We start from the raw sequence: 10998 nt of genomic DNA, 5'->3' as shown, positions 1-10998 counted from the left end.
ACACTAAACCTACAGCAAGCAGAAGGAAATAAATAGTAAATATTAGAATAGAAAGAAATGGAATAGAGCAGAAAAACAATAGAGAAGATCAATGAATTGAAAAGTTGGCTCTTTGAAAACATCAATAAAATTGACTCACATTCAGGTAAATGGATGGTAGGAGAGGAATAGTGTGTGTTTGTGCGTGTGTGTGTGAGAGAGAGACAGAGTGACAGAGAAAGAGACAAGACTCATTAAAATTTAGAATGAAAGAGGAGACATCACTGCTGATCTTACAGAAATAAAATAATTATAAGGAATACTATGAACGACTGTATACTAACAAATTAGATAACCTATGTGGCATGGACAAAGTCCTAAAAAAACAGATTACCAAAAATGATCAAGAAAACATAGAAAATCTGAATAGATCTATAATAAGAGATTGAATTAGTAATTTCAATTCCTCATTAAGAAAGCCTGCTCCTTTCTGGTGATTCTTTCCTTAGTCTTACTAGTTTCCTCACACAGATGCCTAGATTAGCACTCAACAGAAGACTCAAGGGAAATCCTCTTCAGCTCTCTGAGACTCTCTCTCTCTGTGAAGCTCTCTCCTCTCTGGTGCTCTATTCTGATAATTCTTGCCTCTTGAACTCTGAACTCTGTTTCCTCAACTCAGGGAGACCTCCAGGTTATGCATGGGCTGCTCCTGCTTGTGCTGTGACCTTGACATACTCTCTAGACAGTGAGCTGGGGCATTCATAGTGCTCACATCATTTGTTTACTTTTTCTCATGGATCATTCTCCTTTGCCACCTCTTGTTCAATATCTAAAACTGTTATTTCATGTATTTTGTTCAGTTTTATAAGTTGTTTAGGGTGGGAGGTAAATTTTGGTTCTTATTTCTCTGTAATGGTTGGAAATGGAAGTCTTCAATGACATTATTTTCATTATAAAATGAGCAAACTTGCCGGGCGCGGTGGCTCATGCCTGTCATCCCAGCACTTTGGGAGGCCGAGGCAGGTGGATCACAAGGTCAGGAGATCTAGACCATCCTGGCTAACACAGTGAAACGCTGTCTCTATTAAAAATACAGAAAATTAGCTGGGTGTGGTGGTGGGTGCCTGTAGTCCCAGCTGCTTGGGAGGCTGACGCAGGAGAATGGTGTGAACCCGGGAGGCAGAGCTTGCAGTGAGCCAAGATCACGCCACTGCACTCCAGCCCGGGCGACAGAGCAAGACTGTGTCTCAAAAAAAGAAAAAAAAGAAAAAAAAATGAGCAAACTTATTTAAGAACATTTGGAAATTACTTAACACATAAGGAAATAAAAGCAAAATGCCCGTTGATCATTCACCAAACACGTGATATGTTTGTCTATTTCTTTCATGTATTGTGTTTCCTATAATTAGCTTGCTTTAATTTTTTTCAAAAATGAATATATGAATATGGTATTTAAAATACAATTTTAATACTTAAATTTTATTTAATTAAAAGTGATTTCATGATCACTTTCCTGTGTTCTTCCTTAGCATCATTTATAAAGCCTGGACAATACTCCAACATGTAGACGTGTGTGGTAGATTACTTAACCTTTTATTTACAAATAGACATTTAACTAGTTCCCAAATTTTGTTACTATAATTGATAAATATTTTTACATAGGGATTTTTGTTTAAGATGAATGATTTACTTATGTTATATTAGAAGTAGTCAATATAAATATTTTAAGGTATTCAATTCATTTTGCCAGATTGATTTCCAAAGGGCTGTATCAATTTAAAATATTTTATTCACCACTCCAAATACAATTATAAAGTACTTATTCTCTGCCACTCACTGTGCCAGGTTCTGGTGATGTAAGATGATCAATACCCTAACTCTGAGTTCTACGAGTTTATAGCCTTTTAGTTGTAGAGACAAACATGTAAATAGATGAGTGCCACAAAGCATTATGGGCACTCTACAGACATGTGAACGGGACACAGTGGGTTATGTAGGGCAAATAAATGTGTCTATTTCATCTAGTGTGGAATCTGATGAACAGTAGCGATTTAATCAAAAGTTGTTGAAAAAGGCACAGAGAGAGAACAAGCAGTTAAAGGAGTGACTATTCAATCCATTTAGTGACTTGTTTGGGAAAAGTATCTTAGAGGAACCTGTGATTTGTAATTAGCATATCATTTATTCTTTCATATATTCATTTTACATGTACTTTTGGCAGTGTGTCAGGGACTGTGCTAAGTGCTAAGGACATCGTTGCTACTGTTACTGTGGAATCTGCTGCCTGGAAAGGAAGACAGATAATAAACAAGCAATTAAAATAATGGAGGACACAGGATAGTATAATAGAAGTGAGTCACTTAGTGCAGAGGTCAGTAGAGGCTTTCCACAGGGCGTGACAGTTAAGGCATGACTTGAAGGATAAATAAAAGTTAGTTAGAAAAAAAGGGGAAAAGACAGAAAAGTGAAAAATGGTTCCAGGCAGAAGCAATCACATCACTCATCTATATGCAAATAAATGTTTGTCTTATGTTTGAGTTGCTTAGAGATAGTTTATTTGCTTACATACTTTTCACATCCTCCCACCCAGCAATGTGGTTTACACGGTTCTTGGCTTTCTAAACCTTTTCTTTTATGAATAGCACAAAAGTAAACTTCTCCCTAGATCTAATCCATATTCAAATTTAATGGGGTCCTAATCCAAAGAGTTTAAATATGCTGCTTTCGAAACCACTCCATTTGATAAGCAACACTGCATCCTTTCTGTAGTTGAGGAAACTGAGCTATGAGCTGCAACAGAGGTAGAGCTTTGTTGGGACTGAGGCCTTGCCCCTTACTGGATGGAGGACCTGGGGGGAACCACTTCCCTTCTCCAGGCTTCCACCTCTGCATCTGTAAAAGGGTGTTCCTAATACCTCCCAGGATGACTACATGAGTGACTCAGATAATAAATGTCAAGTCCCTAGTTCAGACTAGCAGTTTGCAATCCTGAGTTCTTTTCCTTGTCCTAAAGGACCCAGGCACAAAAGCATCAATTTTACTTATTGGTTTTCCTGGGCCCCCTCTTCTCGTTAGCTGTGCCTTTTTGATGCTGTTTGATCATTCTGTCGTTCATCTAATATGCTTTGAGTGCCTACTGTGTGCTAGGCAATGTCATTAGGTCCATCTCCCAACTCAGCTTCTCCTGAGAATTGACTACTTGTGATAGCTGAGGGCTCAGAAATCAAAGAGCTAAGCATGCTGTACACAAGGCCGGTGTGAACATCTCTGAGTGAGGACTGGCAAGGCCTGCCCTGCCTTGGAAAGTACTTGGCTGTGTGACTGCCCTTTACACTGCTCTGAGCACTGTCCCCAGACTGCTGGGTTCTCACTTGTCATATCCAACTTACCAGAAGACCCTGGAGACATGTGAAGCCTTGCTCTCTGCACAGATGGTGGGGCCATACCAGGAGTGCTCTTGAATAAAACAGGACAAGGGCCTACCCTGCAGCATTGCCCTAAGAAGACTTGCAAGCAGAAGATGGTGGGAACTGAACTGTCAACCAAAGAGCTGTGGAATCCACTCCTGGGACTGAGCAGACATTTTCCCAGGCTGACTTACACACTATAGCCACTCATCACAACAGAGAGGGATGGCCCACCCAATACCCTGGCCTGGGTCCCCTGTGAGTTCACGCTGTCTTCCGCCTTTGCAGGGAGATTGTAGCACACATCTCTCCAAGGTTACATCATCTCCTGAAGGCAAGGGCCTCTAGTGAGTTTTTGCTGGCTAAGTCCTCAGGGCAGGACTTGGTGTCCTTGATATAAAACATCTGTCTTGGGAGGCACAGTTGGGAAAGAATGAAGGATTTTTCTGGGAGCTCAACTGGCTCACTGAGCAAAGGCCAGGAGACATTTGGTGAAGTAGCGGAAGGCTGTAATATATAAACAAGATGTGAGTATGCTTTTCAGGAGTGATGCATATCTATGGAAAGAAACCACAGGCCTCCTTTCTCTTCAGGCATGGGAAGAGAAAAGGACCTTTGTAATCTATGTGTGTTTATTTGTTTGACTCAATGGATAAACAGATATCAATATATTGCTATCTATCTATCTATCTATCTATCTATCTATCTATCTATCTATCTATCTATCTATCTGTCTGTCTATCTGTCTGTCTTGCCCCGGGGTATAAATGAGTATCTATAAATATCAACTTTTTCCCTGTAAAGTTTGCTGTTTGTACAGCATTCACTCTTTGTATAGATAGCTTCCTCCCATCAAACGCCTCAATGCCCTAAAATCAGTTGGGATGTTTTTCCAAAACTGCCGATAGGCTATCTGTATTTCTAAGGAGATGAAGGAGTTATATAATAGACCTTATTCTCTAACAGAAAAAGGAAGAAGCATGGGAATATTCCAACTAACCTGACTGATGAGCTTGATAGAAACTTAAGGAAACAAGTCAGAGGATAAGAGCTCAGACTGTAAGAGGAAATGTTACTAAATAATTTAAATGACCACTTGTCAGAAATTCTGTCCCGGCCTCACTAGCTTTTTAAGATCCATGATGTTGGGGCTTACCAGCTGGAGAGGACAATAGAGGAACAATATGAGGAAACAGGTGAAAAGTTTCTTCCTACCTCCCTGGACCTCCTGAGATCAGAAAGAAGGAAACAATCTGAAGATGCAGTGGATTTTCTCCCTTAAGCTTCTTTCTTCGTTCTGTTTTGATATTAATCCAGGACAATGGGTAGAGAAAGATCTTTGAAACGTTAACTATAAGGCAGGCATGGCTACTTAGGATTTTGAAAAATATATATGTTGCCGGTATGTGCACAAAAATGTGTGTGTGTTGCCTGCGGGGTTGGGGAGGTGTGGTTAGTCAAGTTGTCCAGGACAACCAGATCGCATCATAATCATCTTTTGAGACTTGGCTTAATGGAAATCCCTTCTTCTTCTCTAAGGCCTTTGCCAACTCCTCTTCCTGACACCCACACAAGATGAAATCTATCTCTTTGTGTACGCACGTCATATATTTGCACAACTTTTATCCCACCTAGAACTCTGACTCTTCCTATAGTTGTGGCGAAGGATTGTGTCTGAGTCTTTTTGTAACTAAGCATCCAACATAGTCCCTGATACGTAATAATCAAATTGAATAAATTAATATGTGTGTATAACTTACTTTCTCCATTTATGTATTCATATGCAAACAAAAAATATTTCATATGTTAGAGATGTAAGGCTACATAACCTCTCTGTGAGGCACATTTGTGCTTTGAAAATCAATAGAGTCCAAACTTTAAGTCAATGTTTCTCAAGAAGATATTGTGATTCAGTTAGTCTGGGATGGGTATTGTGCTTTTATTTGTACACTCTCCAGATGACTTAAATGTGCTGCTAGGATTATAACTACTGATTTAAGAAGAGAAAGATTTTTTGGGGAGACTTAAATTAATTGATTCCCCCCTCTTTTTAGTGATTTTTGTGTCCCCAAAAAATCTGCTGACAAAACCCATAAAGATTATTCTCTTGGTTTATTTTTTTCCCCAGAAGTTTGATAGGTTGAATTTACATCTAGATCTATGATCTATTTCAAATTAATTTTTGTGTTTGGTGTGAGATAGGGGTCCAGGATCATTTACATACAATGATGTAATACAATCAGATGCATTCATTTTAAGTATGCAATTCAATAAGTTTTGACAAATTTATGTACCTATGTCACCACCACAATCTAGATATATAACATTTAGATCACCCCTAAAAGTCTTCCTGTTTCACCTTACAGTCAACTCTTTCACCTCTGACTGTGGGCAGTAGTTGATCTGAGGCCTTTGCCAACCCATCTTCCTGACACCCACACCAGGCCTCCTTTTCTGTCACTATGAGTTAGTTTAGCCTTTCTAGATGGAATCATACGCTATGTAGTTTGTGTCTAGCTTCTTTACTTGGTATAATATTTTTTTAGATTCATCCATAGTGTGCCATCTATCAATAATTTGTTTCTTTTCATTGCTAAATAGTATTCCATTGTATGGATATAGCACAATTTGTTTATCCATTCATCTCTTATTGGTTTTGGGGGTCGTTTCCAATTTATAGCTATTATGAGTTAGTTGCTACGAATACTCATGTGCAAGTCTTTGTATAAACAGATATTTTTCTTTCTCTTGGATAAGTACATTTGATTAGATTGTTAAGTCACATGGTAAGTATATGTTTAACTTTTGGAGTAGTGGTCAAGCAGTTTTCAAAATAGTAATGACATTTTACATTTTGACCAGCAATTTAGGAGCCCTCCTTGTCAACACTTGGAGTTGTCTTTTTTTTTGTTTGTTTGTTCTTAATTTTAGTCATTCTAGTGGGTGTATAGTGGTATGTTATCATCGTTTTAATTTGCATATCTATGATGATTTATCATATTGGGCAACTGATCGTTTGCTCATTGGTCTTTTGTATAATTTCCTTTGAGAAGCATCTGTTCAAACCCTTTGTTCATTTTTAAATTGGTTGTGTGTCCTCTTACTAATGATTTATAAGAGCTATTTATATACTCTGGATGCATATCTTTGTCAAATACATGCATTGCAATTATTTTACCCCAGACTGTGTATTGCCTTTTTCATTTTCATAATAGCATCTTTTGAAGAGAAAGTTTTTTACTTTTTGAAATACAGTTTATCATTTTTTCCATGTTGGTTTGTGCTATTTGTGTCCTAAGAAATATTTTGCTTAATCCATGGTTGCCAAGATTTTTTCCTATGTTTTCTTATAGAAGTTTTATAATTTTAACTTTACTTTCAGATTTTATAATCCATTTTAGGTCATTTCTGCATATTGTGTGAGGTAGGAATTGGAGGCATTTCCTCCCATTTGATATCCAGTTCTTCCAACACAATTTGTTTAAAATACTCTTTCTTCTCATTGAATTATGTAGTCACATTTTTCAAAAGTCAATTGACCATATATGTGTGTGCCCATTTCTGGATTTGCTATGTTCCATTAATCCATATGGTTATTCTTCTTTTTTTTTTGAGATGGAGTCTCACTCTGTCACCCAGGCTGGAGTGCAGTGGCAGGATCTCAGCTCACTGCAAGCTCCGCCTCCCAGGTTCACGCCATTCTCCAGCCTCAGCCTCCTGAGCAGCTGGGACCACAGGCACCTGCCACCATGCCCGGCTAATTTTTTTTTTTTTTTGTATTTTTAGTAGAGATGGGGTTTCACCCTCCTAGCCAGGATGGTCTCGATCTCCTGACCTTGTGATCCAGCCGCCTCGGCCTCCCAAAGTGCTGGGATTACAGGCGTGAGCCACCACACCTGGCCTATATGGCTATTCTTACACTAATGCCACATTATCTTGATTATAGTAGATTTACAGTGAGACTTGAAATTCTCAAATGTTCTTCAAAATTGCTTTGGCTATTCTGTTTCTTTGCCTTTTTCTATGCATTTTAGAATCAGCTTGTATTTTTATTGGGATTGCTCTGAATTTATGAATCAATTTCAGAAAAATTGATATTTTAACGATATTACATTTTTCTACCCATGAGCATGGTATATTTCTCCATTTATTTAGGCTTTCTTTAATTCCACTAAGCAACATTTGGTAGTTTTCAGTGTAGAAGTCTTTCCTGTCTTTCATTACATTTATTCTTTGCAATTTGGAGCCATCATAAGTTGAAATAATTTTTTTAAATTTAACTTTTTATTATGAGATAATTGTTAATTCATATATAGCTGAAAGAAATAATACAGAGAGAGCTCATGTACCATTTCCAATGGTAACATCTTGCAAAGCTATAGCATAATATCACAACCAAGACATTGATGTTGATGTAGTCGAGTTATAGAACATCACCATAAGCCTCCCTCTGATTGCCCATATTAACTTGTCTTCTGTACCTGTCCACTCCTTAACCCCTGGAAACCTCTAATCTGTTCTCCGTTTCTATAATTTTGTCATTTAAAGAATGTTGTATAAATGAAATAATAATGTATGTAATCTTTAGGGATTGGCTTTTCTCACTTAGCATCATTCTCTAGAGATTTGTCCAGATTGTTGCATATATCAATAGCTTGTTCCTTTTATTACTGAGACACTTCCATGGTATGAATGTACCACAGTTTGTTCAACCATTCATCCATTGACAAATATCTGGGTTGTTTCCAGTTTTTGGCTAATACAAATAAAGCTGCTATCAACAGGTTTTTGTGTAAACATAAGTCTTTGTTTCTCTGGGATAAATGCTCAGGAGTACAACTGCTAGGTTACATGTTTAGTTTTTAAAGAAACTACCAAACTATTTTCCAGAGTGACTGTACCATTTTATATTCCTGCCAGGAAAGCATGAGAGATCTCCATTCTCTGCATTCTTACCAGCATTTAATGTTTCACTATTTTTAAATGTTTGTTTTTCTGATAGGTGGGTAGTGGCACCTCATTATGGTTTTAATTTGCACATCCTTAATAGCTAATGATTTTGGACATCTTTTTCATATTCTTATTTGCCATCTGTGTACACTCTCTGGTGTAGTGTCTCTTCATATCTTTATCCTATTTTCCAATTGGATTGTTTGATTTTTTTAATTGCTGTGTTTGAGAATCTTTTGTATTTTCTAGATACCAGCCCTTTGTCATTTATGTGGTTTGCAAATATTTTCTCCGGTCCATAGCTTGCAGAGCAACAGTTTAATTTTGATGAGATTCAGTTTATCAATTTTTCCTTGTATGGATCATGTGTGTGATGTTAAGTGTAAGCACTCTGCTTAGAATTTTTTTGTTTTTTTTCCTGAATTTTATAGATTTATGTTTTGATTTAAATCTGTGATCTACTTTGTATTAATTACTACATGAGATGAAGGTATTTATTTTTATTTTGAGACAGAGTCTTGCTCTGTGGGCCAGCTGGAGTGCAATGGTGCGATATTAGCTCACTGTAACATCTGCCTCCCAGATTCAAGAGATTCTTGTGCCTCAGCCTTCAGAGTAGCTGGGATTACAGGTGTGCACCACCTGTAATTTTTAAATTAGCCTGGCTAATTTTTGTATTTTTAGTAGAGATGGGGTTTTGCCATGTTGACCAGGCTGGTCTCGAACTCCTGGCCTCAAGTAATTCATCTGATTTGGCCTCCCAAAATGCTGGGATTACAGGTATAGCCATTGTGCCCAGCAGAGGTTCATTTATTTCTTTTTGCTTGTGGATATCCAATTGCTCCAGTGCCATTTGTTGAATAAAAATCTTTCCTCCACTGAATTGCTTCTGCACTTCTCTGAAAAAATCTCTTGGGCATATTCGCAGGGGTCTATCTTGGGGTTCTCTGTTTTGTTCCATTGATATATGTCATTATCTCTTCAAAGATACCATGCAGTCCTGATTGCTATGACTATATAATAACTCTTGAAATAGACTATAGGCTTTTCTATGTAAATATTCAAGTACTCTTGTCTATTTCTATAAAAAGTCTTGCTGGGATTTTGATATGAAGTGCATTAAACCTATATATCAATTTAAAGAAAATTGACATCCTGCCCCTTCATTTATTTAGATATTTGATTTCTTTCATCGGCATTGTGTAGTTTCAGTATATAAGTCCTGTAGATGTTTCATTAGATTTATACCTAAATATTTTATTTGGAGGAATCATAAATGGCATTGTATTTTAATTTTACTGTCCATGTGCTCATTGATAGTATATCAAAATACAATTGAATTTTGTATGTTTATCTTGTATCCTGTGAATTTGCTGAGTTCACTTATTAGGTCCAAGAGGTCCTAATAGGTGGTAGGTTCCTTGGGATTTTCCACTTAGACAATAATGTCATCTGCAAACAGAGATAATTATATTTCTTCCTTTCCAATCTACATGCTTTTTATTTCTTCTTCTTGCCTTATTGCACTGGCTACAACTTCCAGCAACGTGTTGAATAAGAGTGGTGAGAGTGGATATGCTTGCATTATTTCCAATTTTAGGGGAAAACTTAGTCTTTCAACATTAGTATAATGTTAGCTGTAGGTCTTTTTGTAGAAGCTCTTTATGAGATTGAACAAGTGTCTATGTTTTTATAAGTAGGGTTTTAGTGTTTTTATGATAAATGAACATTGAACTTTGTCAAATGCTTTTTCTGCAAGATTGACATTATCATGCTGTTTTTAATTTAGCCTGTTAACATAGTGATTTACACTGATAGATTTTGATGTTCAAATGCTAAATTATTTGTGCATCCCAGCATAAACTCCATTTGTTCATGGTTTATAATTATAAATGTGTGTGTATGTATGAAGTTTTATATATTGCTGAATTCTATTGAAGTAGATTTTTGCAACTATATTCTTGAGGGATATTGGTCTGTAATTTTCTTTTTCTTTCTTTCTTTTTTTAAACTTACTTTTAAAAAATTCAGGGTAATTGTATCTATATAGAATGAATTGAAAGTATTCTTTTGTCTTCTATTTTATAGAAAAGATTGTGCATAATTGGTGTTCATTCTACTTTAAACATTTAGTAAAATTTTCCAGTGAAACCATCTGGAGATGGAGATTATTTCTTGGAGGTTTATAAATTATGAATTCAATTTCTTAGTAGTTGTAGTTCTATTCAAATTATGTATGTTCCATACTGGGTGCATTGGTATTTTGTGTTCTTTGAGAAAGTGGTCCATTTTGTCTGAGTTGTTAAATTTATGTGTGTAGAATTGTTTGTAATATCCATTATTAATCTTTGATGTCTGCAGGGCCTATATTGATATCCTTTGTTTCACTCTTGATATTGGTAATTTGTATTTTAATCTTTTTTCTTTCTCAATCATGTTAGAGATTTGTCAATTATATTAATCTTTTCAAAGAACCAGGCTTTGGCTTTGTTGATTTTCTCTATCTTTTTTCTGATTTCATAGATTTCTGCTTATATCTTTATTATGTTCTTCCTTCTGCTTGCTTTGAGTTTATTTCCTCTTATTTTTCTAGGTTTTGAGACAGGGGCATAGATGATTAATTCGGGACCTTTCTTCTTTTCTAATATATGTATTTAGTGCT

Source organism: Gorilla gorilla, chromosome 17, assembly GCF_029281585.2.
Source record: "Gorilla gorilla gorilla isolate KB3781 chromosome 17, NHGRI_mGorGor1-v2.1_pri, whole genome shotgun sequence".
Taxonomy (NCBI): domain Eukaryota; kingdom Metazoa; phylum Chordata; class Mammalia; order Primates; family Hominidae; genus Gorilla; species Gorilla gorilla.
Note: the sequence above shows the minus strand (reverse complement) of the source record.